At 34.9% G+C, this 14,084-nt stretch overlaps 1 protein-coding gene across 8 annotated transcripts in view; it reads left to right on the top strand.

The window, feature by feature from the left end:
* EVI5 (ecotropic viral integration site 5) overlaps nt 1–14,084 on the top strand; it is a 204,061-nt gene that overhangs the window by 146,996 nt on the left and 42,981 nt on the right. The window lies entirely within an intron of this gene.

Here is a 14,084-nt window from a genome sequence, read left to right as displayed (position 1 = left end):
AGGTTCATTTATGTTGTAATATGTGTCAGAATTTCCTTCATTTTTAAGGCTGAATAATATTCTGTTGTGTGTGCATACTACATTTTGTTTATCCATTCATTCATTGATGAAAACTTAGATTGCTTCTACCTTTTGGCTGTTGTGAATAATGCTGCTATGAATGTGAGTGTACAGATAGCTGTTTGAATCCTTGTTTTCATTCATACCCAGAAGTGGAATTGCTGAATCAGGTGGTAATTCTATGTTTAATTTTCTGAGGAATTGTTATACTGTTTTCCACAGCAGCTGCACCATTTTACATTCCCACCAGCAATGCACAGGGACTAGTTTTTCCACAGCCTCACCAATACTTGTTAATTTTCTGTTGTTTTTTTTTTTTAACACCCATCCTAATGTGTATGAAGTGGTATCTCATTGTGGTTTTGATTTGCATTTCTCTAATGATTAACAATGTTGACCATCTTTTCATTGTGCTTATTTGCCATTATGTCTTCTTTAGAGAAATGGCAGTTCAAGTCCTTCGCCCAGTTTTTAAATGGGTTGTTGTTGAGTTGTGGAAGTTTCTTATATATTCTCAATGTAAATCCCATATCAGATATAAACAGATATTTTTGCAGATATTTCTTCTCATTTTGTGGGCTGCAGAATTTTCCTAGCACCACCCTCTTTGACTCTCTTCTTCTTTCTTGTTGAACTTTGTTTTCAGTCTTTTTTTCCTCAGTTCTGAGTGTTTGTATTCCTCTGAGCATCCAAGTTTTTTGGCTTTTTAAAAACTACTCAGTGTACAGCAATGAATTCTAATCTATCTCCATCCTAGCATGTTTCCCCTAATCAATAATCTTACACCTTTAAAAAAAATTATGAAGACAATAAACAGAAAAGTTCATAAAACAAAGCTACATTATAATATGTATAAAAACAGTATCCATGTAACCACTACTTGGTCAAGATACAGCATATTGCCTATATTCCAGAAGTCTACCCAATCACACCCTTTTCCCTTATCCCGAATTTTATAGCAGTCACTCCTCTGCTTTTCCTTTTAGTGGTGTCATCTTTGTATGCATCTCTCATCCACACAGTTTAGTTTTCCCTATTTCTGAATTTCGTATAGAGTCATGCTGAATATTTTCATTTGTCTGTCTTCTTTCTTTGTTCAGCACTGTTTTAATGAGTCATGATTTTTATTGTTGCAACATGTTCCATTTCATGAATATGTCACAGCATACATATCCACTCTGATATTAGTGGTCATTTGTAAATTTCCAAATTGGGACTGTTATACACAATGCTGAGATCGTAAGCAATCTTGTACACTATACTGACTACGTGTGCACACGTTTCTGTAGCATGATGCCAGGGTGTGGAATGACTGGGTCATAAAGCATGCAGATCTTCAGTTTTATTTTCCAAAGTGTTTGTACCACTTTAACTGCCAACCACAGCCTACGAAAGTCCTGTTGTTCCACATCCTCCCCAACACTTGGTGGTGTCAGATGCTTTAATTTGTGCCAGTCTGGTGGGTATGCAATGGTATTTCATCATGGTTTTAATTTGTATTTGCTGGATTACTAATGAGGTTGGCAGTTTGGATTTCATCTTTTATAAAGTGTCTATTAAAGTCTTTTGTGTATGTCTTTTCTTTAGGATTATCTTTTTCTTATGTACGCGTAGTTCTTTCCAAGTTGATGTTATGTTTTACAGATAGCTACTCCCACTTTGTAACTTGTCATTTGTCGTTGTTGTTTTTAATTTATTGTGTCTTTTGATCAGTAGACCAGTATGTTTAATGGACAGTAGAGAACTCCTCCTGGAACTTGTACAGGACCTTCAAATTCAACACGTTTAAAATCAAATGTGTTCCTATTCCAGCCAAAATGTTTTTATTCTTTTGTATCTCAAGGCTTGTTCAGTGGTATCATCTCGTCTTGAATTATTCAGCTTAGTAGGAACTTCACTTATGCTTTTCTTAACGTTATGCCATATTTATCAAGGCTACGTATGCAAACTTTCAACTTTACTTGAGAGTACCAAATTATTTTTACAAAGTGCTTCTGCTAGTTAACATGCCTACCAGCGTTTCACCTGCTCACCTACTCATATAGATTTGCCTTCAGATAATTCTTAATAATTCATACAGATTAAAGTACCATGTCCAACTCTTCAATTTCTTCAAAAGATAGAAGTCGTGAGTAAATCTAAAACTAAATCAAAGGTAATTTTACTCATTTCAGAAACTTTAAAAAAAATCTTTCATGGCCTTTCTATTCCCCCCGCCACTCCCTTCATTCATCTGCCTTCATCCCCACCTGAACGTCACAACTTCCTGTCCAGCTTCTTTTTCTCCACCCTGAGCTCTTCCACAGAGCCACCAGAATTTTCTTTCTAAAACATAAAAACCTTATCTTTTCATTATTGTCCAGACTTGCATTTCTAGCCTCTTCTTTGACCATTAGCACCCCATCCTCTCTCCCCACCTCCTACACACACACACACACACACACACACACACACACACACACCCCTCTTTACAAAGTTTCTATATTCTTTTAAAATTCTGTATCATTCTACATGCTATTATGTCTTCAAAAAATTGCTGTGTTTTTCTGTATCCCCTAGTCCTCTGCTTTTTAGGTATTTCTGCTTACTGAGTTCTCCATGGCTAGTTTGCCGTTAAGACATTTGATAAATGTGTTTTCAATAAACATCTTAATGATTCAAACTTCATTCATTCATTTATTTATTATATGCAGGTTAAGATCCATAAATAGATCTTTTGTTAAAACCTGAAACTCCTTTTCAATTATAAGAGTAATACATTTTAGGTTATTTTTATTCATGGAAATATCTTAGATCATTTTCAAGTTCCACTAGGGGGAGAACTCAACTTAGTCAAATATTTTGTACTTCAGATCTCTTCAGACCAACTCTTCCAATTACTCCTGCTCTCTTGTGAATAAAACTTTTTCCCACAAACCAAATTCTTTCAAACCCTTCATTTAATAAATTACATAATTATGTAATTAGTTGTTGATAAAATTAAAGCCTGCTTTTTTAAATGTAGTTATGAAAATTGTACTTTTGTGAATGTCTCATTTAGATGAGGAAATACTCATTTTTATACACACTATAGCATTCTGTAGTAGATACATTTATGAGGTTGAAGTTTATTAAATTTATTTTCAAAGATCCTTCAGTCAACTTGAAACTTTAAGGTCTGGTTTAAAGTTCATAATCACCACCCTCCCCATGTTAATCTGAGATAACTACATTTGTAATATACTTAATGTTCTTTATAATAATGCCTTTTCCACCGTCTTTGGAGGATCTGTTTTATATTAGTGTCTCAGAGTGAATTTAACCTTTTTTAAAGTGTAGCAGCTTTCAGGTTTTAGCCATTTTCCTGAACTCTTTGTAAAAGTTATTGCTGAGGTTTCCTCCTTCTCAAACAGAATTACACTTCTTAATGGATTTTAGTCACCATCTACTGTAATACTTATTTAGAGCAGATCATACCCCTATAATAGAATTAAGAGGTTGAACTCCAAGGTGCCATGAAATATTAAAAAATATGATATCATGTATATTATTTTAATATTTTTTGACAATTCAGTGTTATCATTATGAACTTCAAATACTGTATAATCTCACTTCATTCAGATCTCTATTGTTTTCTTACATAAAGCTCCTTTGGCCAAATTTCTATCTAAAATAATATTCATATCCTAATCACTGTACTCTTATGCTGCTTTATAGTTCTTCAAAACAGTTATTTCTTGCCATAAATTATACATGTTTGTTATTGTCCACATCCCCCCACAAGAATGGAAGCTCCGTAAGAGAGGAATTTTTGCCTGTTTTATTCAGTTGCTGTATTTCTCAGTGTTGGTATATAGTGCTTAGTATATAGCCATCATTCAAATATTTGTATTTGAAGAAATTAATATAATAATTTGCTCATCTGTTGTTTTTACAATAAGTGATTTTTAATGTATGTAATTTCAGCATTCAATTTTTTTTTTTTTTTTTGCGGTACGCGGGCCTCTCACTGCTGTGGCCTCTCCCGTTGCGGAGCACAGGCTCCGGACATGCAGGCTCAGCGACCATGGCTCACGGGCCCAGCCGCTCCGCGGCATGTGGGATCTTCCTGAACTGGGGCATGAACCCGTGTCCCCTGCATCGGCAGGCGGACTCTCAACCACTGAGCCACCAGGGAAGCCCCAAATTTTTTAAATTCAGAGATTATCACTGTATTCACACATGCATTAATTTGCATTTCTTTTATCATTAGGTCACTACTGGCTAGGAAGGATAAAATGAATTCAGACTCTGCCTAAGTGCATTTATCATTATACAGAAGGAATGATTGAGTCTGGGTCCCTTCTTTGCAATATCATTGAGTAGAATTTAAACCTCTGAAAATTTATGTACATTTATTGGTGTTAATGGCTTTAATTACCTGTGAGAGGATGCCAATTGTTGTCTTTTAAAGGAGAATTTTTTTTCTTCCTACCTGTACATATACTTTACAAGCTAATTGAATGGCTCAGGCTAAGTGGAATTTCTATAAGTAGCCTGCAAAAATAAATATGACATACCCTGATCAGAATAGAAAGAGTCAATAAATTTAATTATTATTGGGAACAAGAGGATTTTAGAATCCTAAATAACTCTGTGGTCACAACTTTTATCTTTCTGTTTTCTTATAATTGCTAGAGATTTTGTTGATTGGTTGAGAGTAGATTTTGAAGACAAACTACTTATTAGCTGTCTTGTCTGACAAGTTATTTAACCTGATTTTGAATTTACTCGTTCAAAACTAAGGGTCCTAAAGTTATCTGCTTTAGAGTTGGTATTAAATGAGAAAGATGTGTCAAGTGTTCTTTCCTCCCTAACTAGTTTCCAGCAAATCAGTTTATCAATGACCTTTTATAAAAGATCACACTCAGCATTGTAAGGGCTTCCAAAAATTACAACCAGAATGGAAAGTGCAGAAAGTCTTTTGAGTTCCCTTCAAGATAGTGTTTACCCACCCCAGATAATGAATTTATCCCTTTCCAAGAATTAGATATAGCTGCAAATTAAGAATTGTTTTGGCTGGGGTTTTTTTTGATTGAACTTGTTTCTGTCCAGTGTAGGCCCTGTTTAACTTACTCTTCATTTTTTATGTATTTACCATGTTTTACCATATTATCTGTAACTTTATTTCTTCCAGAATACTAATAATTAACGTATTAATAGCTAGCATCATTGAATACTTAAAACATGCCAGGCAGTACTATTAGCCATTTAAATATATTCACTTATTTAATCTTTACATATGACATTATTGTTAGTATCCTCATTTTATAGTGGAGGAAACTGAAGCATAAAGAAGATTTTTAAATGAGATTTTGTTGTATGTTTAAGAACCCACTCTAACTTAAATTCTTTCCAGGATTAAAATGAAATTTTTTTTCTTTAGTATTACAGGTACTGTCATGTTAGTTATATGGATTTTCTTGGTCGATCAACTGCCTCCTATAACTTTGTTACTACTGGTTCCCTTTTCCTCACTTAAATCTTTCAGTAGCTTCCCATGGCTTTCGGGACACAGTTCAAATTTTGGCTGTACTCACGAGCCCCTTCCTGCTCTGATTCTTGCCTCCCTTTCTAGCTTCATTTCCTGCTTTTTCCAGCATATACCTGTGCTTGAGCCATAATAAACTAGTTAAGAACTCTTTAAATATGTCATAGAGATTCACTCTGTTTTTCTTCTCTCCTCCTTTGATCTTGCTTATCATTTCAAAGGTCAGATTAAGTTTGACATGCTGTGATCAGCCTTCCCTGATGATGCCAATCCAGCCAATTTTGTTGTGTCTCTGCTGTTTAACCCCCTCTGTTATAGATCTCTCTTATACCCTCTCACATTATTTTAATCATTCTCATTTAAAAGCCTAGATGTGAAGAACAGATTAAATTATTAATTTAAATGGGGTATCAGTTTCAATTCAACAGATACTTACGGGGTACCTACTATGTGCTAGTCACTACTCTATACACTTTATAAGAATTAGTGAACAAAACACACGAAAAGTCCCTTTCCTCATCAAGCTTAATGGTAGAGGAAGAAGTAGGATGAACAAAATAAATGAATCGTATAGTGTGTAATTTAGAAGATGATGAGTACAATGGAGAGAAAAATGTAGGAAAAGGAGAGGGTTGGGGTATTGAGCGTAGGGTACCATTGCTATTTTAAATAATGTGGTCAGGCAAGCTCGCTAGAAGGGGATATTTAAACAAAGATTCATGCAGATTTGTGGTAGAAATACCCTGATAAGGGAATAGTAAGGACAAAGGGCCTAAAGCCAGGGGCATCTCTGAGACCCTGAGTGGAGTAAGAGAGGAAGTTAGAGGAAGTATGAGAGGTAAATAGGGCAGATTACATAGGGCCTAAGAACTTTGGCCCTTCTCTGAGTAAGGTAGAAAGTCACGGGAGGGTTTTGAGCATAGGAGTCATCAGTTAGATGACATTTAAACCTATTAAAAGGATTCATTTGAACTTGATTCAGAAAAAAATGCTTGTTGGAATTCATAGTATTTAGATGGGAGGAAATGGTGGTTAAAAATTGTTTCCTCCTCCTCTTAGTGGAATTTTCCACCTTTATTCTATTGATCCAAATGTTATTTATTAGTTGAGGACTTTATTTTTACGTTAATGCTAAATCACACTTTCTCCATTTTCCAAGTGGTGGAACAAAACACAGAAAAGTTAATTTTTGCTTAGTTAATTGAGGAAAATAGATGAAAATTGAACCCAAGCCTTGTGATATTTAACCTGGAATTGAGTTTGTGTTTTGATTTTTATAAAGATAAACATATTAATTTGTCATAACCATATTAAAAGGTTCTGTGGGCTGAGCACATCTATAAAGTTAATGCTGCTTTGTTATAAATAATGAAAAGTTTTAAGTTTAAAACAGTTTAGTTCTACGCAAATCCAACTTTGTGTTCTTTTCCTGGTACCCAGTAACATTTACCCATTTTCATTACTTTGCCCAACAGATAACCTCTAGGGATGCCTCAGATGGGCAATACCCCAACCGCTCTTGGCTTAAGAAACACCCACTCAAAATTCTGTTCTGACATAAAATGAGGGAGTTAGATTTAAATCAGTGTGCCCAGCTCAGTATGCAGTTTTGACAGAGATAGAGAGGAAGTGATAAAAATCTTTACCATTTAACAAAAAAAATTTTAATAATGTAAAATTACAATGACATTACTAAAGGATGGAGTTTAGCATGAAACTTTGTGATCAGTTGGTGCTTTCTAATTTCCTGAGCTCATTTGTTAATAGTTTCACAGCAGGTGGTAGTTTATATGCCACCTCTTGACTAACAAACTTCTTTTTGGAGGACTTTTTTTTCCCCCTTTAAGTACAGTGGTTTCTGTTTTGAGCAACTTATTTAAACATTAAAATATTTTTCATTTTTCTTTAATGATTTTTCTCAAAATTTTAAGCATTTTTAAATTAGAAAAATAACTTCTATAATCTTATCTAGTCTTAATGCTGATTCTCAACAAAGGGAGTTAGGTATACAGAATATTTTACTCAGCTTGCTATCTGGTCATTAGGTATTAAAAACTTAAAAAAAATTTTTTTTTTTTTTTTTTTTTACTGAAGTGCTCAGAGATGATTCTCTGATCTCCAACTTTAGTATGCAGTTAAATATAAAGAGATTAAGTATCTAGAGGTTTTTAAATTTGCTATATCTAGGAATGAAGGATATCATTCACTTACTCAAGACCAGTTCATAATAGTATCTAAAGAATTAGTGAAGATAGGTTAGACCCTTAAAGTACCATGCTACCAGTGATCATCTTGGTGTTATTAAAATTAGTTTAGAGAATTCCCTGGCGGTCCAGTGGTGAGGACTTGGCACTTGCACTGCTATGGCCCGGGTTCAGTCCCTGGTAGGGGAACTAAGATCCCTCAAGCCATGTGGCGTGGCCAAAAACTTTTTAAAATAAAAATTAGTTTATGTACACCTAGCACACAGATCTTGGTTTCTAATACCATTCTTCAATAACAGAAACCAAGGTTCCTGAGAGAAATAGCTGATTCCAGGACTAGAACAGGAAATACACAAGATGAGCCTGGAGTATCTTGCAGTGTCAGAAAGTAAGGAAGTGTTCCAAAACAAAACAAAACGAAACCTTGCATTAACAGGAATATGTTAAAGGGACAGAGAGGAGCCAACTGAAAAAGCTCCCAGTGGCCAAAGGTGGAACAATATTTAAAATAGGAAAAAATAATTAACATAGTAGTGGATTATAATTCAAGGTATAAAATAAATATCAGTGGATCCATACTGATATCAATAATGATTGAATAAATTAATAAATGAAGAGGAAGAGATAAATCTCTATGCAGAAGAATTCCAAATAACTTTTGTAGATACTCTGCCTTCAGAAGGGAAGCATAAATTTCTATTCTTTTAAGTGTAGCCTGTGCACAGTGACTTCCTTCCAAGGGGTCCAGTATGGAAAGGGTAAGGGAAAAAAGTAACTTTTTTGGGGAAACCTGACAAACACTACCTCACCCAGATGATCAAATCAGCATCAACAGTTGTAAATCACACTGCTAGTAATAAACTCTTGATAGGATGTGACAAAATGGCACTTTACCTCTGTGGTCTTCCAGTAGCCCATAATCACATTCTTACTATGAGAAGAATATCAGACAAATTTCAATAGTAGGGCATCTGGCAAAACACCTGACCAGTACTCCTCTAAGCTGTCAGGGTCATCAAAAACAGAAAGTCTGAGAAACTGTCCCAGCCAAGAGGAACCTAAGGAGACATGACAACTAAATGTAATGTGGTATCCTGCATAGGATCCTAGAACAGAAAAAGGACATTGGGTTTAAAAAAAAAAAAAAACCCTAAGAAAATCTGAATAAACTTTGGACTTTAGTTAGTAACAATGTATCGATATTAGTTCATTAATTGTAACAACATGGAAGATATTATTAACAGGGGAAACAGTGCAAGGGAGTATATAGTACTCTTATCCTCTCAATTTTTCTGTAAATCTAAGACTGAGAAAACGTCTGTTATAAAAAATAGTTTATGGGAATTTCCTGGCGGCTCAGTGGCTAGGACTCCACACTTTCACTGCCAGGGGCCTGGGTTCAATCCCTGGTCGAGGAACTAAGATTCCACAAACTGTGTGGTGTGGCCAAAAAAAAAAACAACAAAATTTTTTTAAAAATTAAAGAATAGTTTATATAATTCCATGGTTTTTAGGAACCCCTGGAATTAGATAGAATTTTAAGTATTGGTCACAAAATTTGACCTGTTTTTAATTAAACTGATTTATAAGAAATATTTTCTAGCTTTTGGACCTTGTACAAATGCTGATTTTTCATGTGTGTATTTAGCTGATCCTGTAAGAAACATCACTTTAACTATGTGTGGGATGTATTTCTCTTCTGAAATGGAATTACATCAGTTTTAGTAGTGAGAGAACATTTTGATTTATTTCCTCCCTTCCATACTTTTCAACTTACCTTATTATTTCTTTAAAGTATTTATATGTACTTTTTTTCTAGTTACTAAAACATAAAGAATGGTCAAACCTTTTTGTCTGTGACTTGAAATTACAGGAAACTGTTTTAGAAACTTACCAATAGTACGTGATATGAGTATGATTTGGTTTTAGATGTTTCAAATGAGTCACCTTGAAGTCATGGAGAGGCTACCATTTACCACATTTAGTATTCTGATTAATTTTTCTTAAGGCAAAGTACAAATCAGTAAAAACTTACTAAAGCTTAGTGATTGCTATTGATGTTTCAGTAAGGTTATGTTGATTAATCGCGGTGATTGCTTATCGACTGTCACAGACTTACTCAAATCATTGTGTTTTCTGCTACTATCGTCATCTCACATGCAGTTATAATTTGCTTAATATAGCTTGCTTTAATTGAAAATATCAAATTAGAACTTAGAAATTGTGCTCCTGCTGCTGCAAGTTAATATGGTTGCCTCTGTGACCGTTGAACATAGTTTCATAATATAGCCTTGAAAAAAAAACATTATTTAACCTTTAAAATAGTCAAGATAATGCCTTTTAATGGTCTCTAAAATAGTTAAACTTTTACAAAGGAGAGAGAGAGCTTGTATATATCTCTCTGTAGCATAATCTCTCTTTTAGTTACATTTTCTCATCTGTGGGTGTAATTTAAAATATTTTTTTAATGTAAGCTTTACACTTGCATTTGAGACTAAGCAACCTGCATTGTGTCATGACCCTTCTAATACCACAAACCTTCTGTAATACTACTCCCAGCGAAAAACCCACATCCTATGTATAACCTTAGATTTATTTTGAAATCTCTATGAAGAGCGCACAGAGAGATTACTAATTGTTTCTGTTATTTCCTTTAAGGGTGTGATGTCTATTTGTAAACCATGTTTTAAGTTTTACTTTGTCAGGCTTAAAATGTTAAAGTATATTAAGTACTGATTTCCTATTCTAAAGTTACTATATAAAAGTTTAATAACTAACGATGTTTCAGTTCAGAATTGGGTGGTATGTTAGACATCTGTAGGGTGTTCAAGAAAGGAGAAAGCAATGGTACTTGCAGTAGCCAATATTTCTAATACCACTGGCCAGCACAGTACTAGTAAACAATTGCAAATTTTAACAATAAGCAACTTTTTTTCCCATTTTATTCCTGTTCTTTTATTATTTCCTTTTGTCTGTTTTAGCTTTGGTATGTGTTCTTTATGTAACTTCTTAAGATGGGTGCATAAATCTAACATTATTATTTAAAAACAAGGATAACTACTGATTATTAGGAGAATGGTTAAACCATAGTAGATCCATATTTGGAAAAGTCTGTATCTTTAAGAAAGAATAAAGAAAGATCTGCAAGACATAATAATGAGAAAAATTATAGAATGTAGTGATAATTCCATTTGTGTATGTTAAAAAGTATATGTGTGTGTGTATTTGTTTAAGTAGATTGGGATGTCTGCTGTGATACCTATCAAAGCTCCCTCTGGGGAGCATAAAGGGCTTGGTGCAAAAGAGAAAGGGAAACTTCAGTTTTTATACCATATGAATTTATATGATTACCATTATAATTTTTTAATGTACATACATTAAAATAACTTGAGGTAACCATTGCTAGAATGGAAATAAGAATCATTGGAAAACAGCAATGTAGAAAACTTGGTCAACCTAGCAAAAATGCCACCCTCCTTCTCTGGCCTTAAAGTCTTTGAGTTGTCTGGCTCCTGCCTACTTCTCTGACTGCATCGTAAACCACACTCCCCTTCATGTCATGCTCTAGCAACACCAACTTTATTTTTGTTTCTAGAACCAAAGCTCATTCATTCCTACAGGCTTTTGCTCTTGCTCTTGCTCTTGCTCTTCCCTGCATTTGGAATGCTAGGCTCCTTGATCTTCCCATGGCTCGTTCCTTTTCATCATTTATATCTCAACTTAAAAGTCACCAACTCGGGCTTCCCTGGTGGCGCAGTGGTTGAGAGTCCGTCTGCCGATGCAGGGGATACGGGTTCGTGCCCCGGTCTGGGAAGATCCCATGTGCCGCGGAGCGGTTGGGCCCGTGAGCCACGGCTGCTGAGCCTTGCGCGTCTGGAGCCTGTGCTCCGCAGTGGGAGAGGCCACAACAGTGAGAGGCCCGCGTACCGCAAAAAAAAAAAAAAAGTCACCAACTCATAGAGATTTTCCCTGACCACCTTTATAAAGTAGGACCCTAATGCCGTAACTCTCTATTTCATCATTGTGTTTCATATTATTTGTAGTTCTTATTAGTGTCTGAAATTACCTTCACTTTAAAAATCAACTCACACCCACAGGTAATATATTAGAACCTGGTTTGTCTTACATACTGCTGTATGCCTTGTGCCTGGCATGTAACAGGTTATCAAAAAATAATTGTTGAATGAATCTTAGGCGGCAGCCATGTACATGAGGATTTAATATTATTATGCCATAAGAACAGGTAGGTTCAAAGTACCTTTTTTTAATTGAAGTATAGTTGATGTACAATATTACATAAATATCAGGTGTAAAGATTCATTTGTTTAAATGCTGCCCCAGAGGTGGACTGAAACTGATCCCATAATTTCCTACCTCAACCGTCTAACAAAATAGTAAATTTTTTTTTTAAAGGCAAATACTTTCCCACTAAAAGCAGCCTGAGAGGAAAAGGATCTTACCCTAATGCAATAAACTGTAAAAGTGACAGTTAAGGAAAGAAATAAACTATTTAAGAGCAGAGAGGCCTAGCAGGGCTTGGCTTCTAACCTCAATTATCTCCCTCTCTCCTGTGTCACCACGCTGTATATATAGGTAAGTCAGCAAAACCCCCGGAAGATTCAGTCATATCCCAAATGTGGAGAGAAGGAAAATGAGTATGTCTGACTGAGAAGTTGTAGAAACTTCTAGAAGGAACAACCCAGTGAAGGAGATTAGAAAGTGAACATCTGAATCTTAATTAAAGTGAAGGCCCTGGGACAACACACTCTATTTGGGAAATGATCTGAATCCTAAAACCCAGGTTTTGGCATGTATGCCCCCAGTTAGGTAATACAAAATATCTAACAGAATCTCAGAAGAATAAAGAGTGCCTCTGTTTAGCCAGGTTCTTCTTTTCCTCATGCTGTCCCTCAGGCCATAGAAATATGGGAACAAACTTGAGCTTGGAGGGCACAGAAAATAGATTTTAAATATGATGGAAAGAGAGTTAATAAGTAACTCATATCATTAGAGCATTTAGAATATCTAGACAGTCACCTAGCCATGAGCATGATGAGAAGAAATGGCACAACAACTTGGTTTCTATTATTATAGCAGAGAAAAGAGAAAGAAATACTATTCAGAAACATCCCAACCAAGAAGAAAGGTAATTCAAGGGTAAGAGGAATTACAATTACTTCATACTATAAAACAACTAAACATGAATTTAGTAAAATTAAGAAATCAAAAGATAAGATAATTAAAAAGTGCACTGAGGTAAGAAGGAGGGGATTGTACCACTAAGGGAATAAATTGAAGCCCAATACACCATTGCAGAAACCACAAAAGAATAGCCTATTCAATGGACAATGCTGAAAATTGGAATATTGGCATAGAAGAAAAGCTTGAGATAATAATCACAATGAATATAGAGGTTAAGAATGAAAAACAAGTATATTAGCTAATGCTTATGGATGACAGACAGATAATCTAACACTAAGAATAATTGGTATCCCACGACAAATAGAAGGAAGATATATTCAAAAATAAGCAAGAAGAGGTCCTTGAAATTAATGAAGATGCAAATTAAAAGAAAACCTTGTGTTCTAGGAAAATTTGACACAGAATGCTCCTTAAACACTTAGAGCAGATTACCTACAAAGTTGTATGGGAAGATTAAGACTTGTCCTCCAGATTTCTCACAGCATATTCAATGCCAGAAATCAGCAGAGCAATGGCTATGCTGCACTCTCCAATATGATAGCCACTAGCCAGCCAATGTGGTCATAGCCTCATTTTGCACAGTAGCTCCTAGCTAACATATTAGACAGTGCAGATGGAGAACATTTCCATCACCACAGAAAGTTATCTTAGTACTAGTCTACAACATTCTGAGTTTGGCTGACCCAAAAATGTTATAGCTAAACAATGTGTCATCCAGATATTTTGAAGAAATAGATTGTTATTTTCCAGTGTGAAAAGATTGCTAGGATACTATTCTCATAATCTTGAAAAAATTACTGGATAGTGAAATCCAGCTTAAAACAAGTCAAAATAAAGAACTATGAAATGTGGACACTATTTGAAAAGATGGGTGGTAAATGTTGAATCTGTTTAAATACAGAACTAATACTAAACAAATATGGGAATAATGATTACAAGTGAGAGAGTTTTTTTTAAATAAACTTTGACAGTGTAAAAATAACAGCTAACAAAAATCTGGAAGTGGAGGGAGAGGGGATATGAAGGCAGGTATAAATGCACTCATATCCCAGCAAGATAGTCAATCAATACCACATACATTTAAAGCATGTAATAAAAATGCAGACTTC

The sequence above is a fragment of the Aethalodelphis obliquidens genome, unplaced genomic scaffold (assembly GCF_003676395.1).
Source record: "Aethalodelphis obliquidens isolate GAN/ISIS:26980383/991018 unplaced genomic scaffold, ASM367639v1 scaffold13, whole genome shotgun sequence".
Lineage (NCBI taxonomy): Eukaryota > Metazoa > Chordata > Mammalia > Artiodactyla > Delphinidae > Aethalodelphis > Aethalodelphis obliquidens.
Note: the sequence above shows the minus strand (reverse complement) of the source record. Positions and strands in the feature narration are given on the sequence as shown.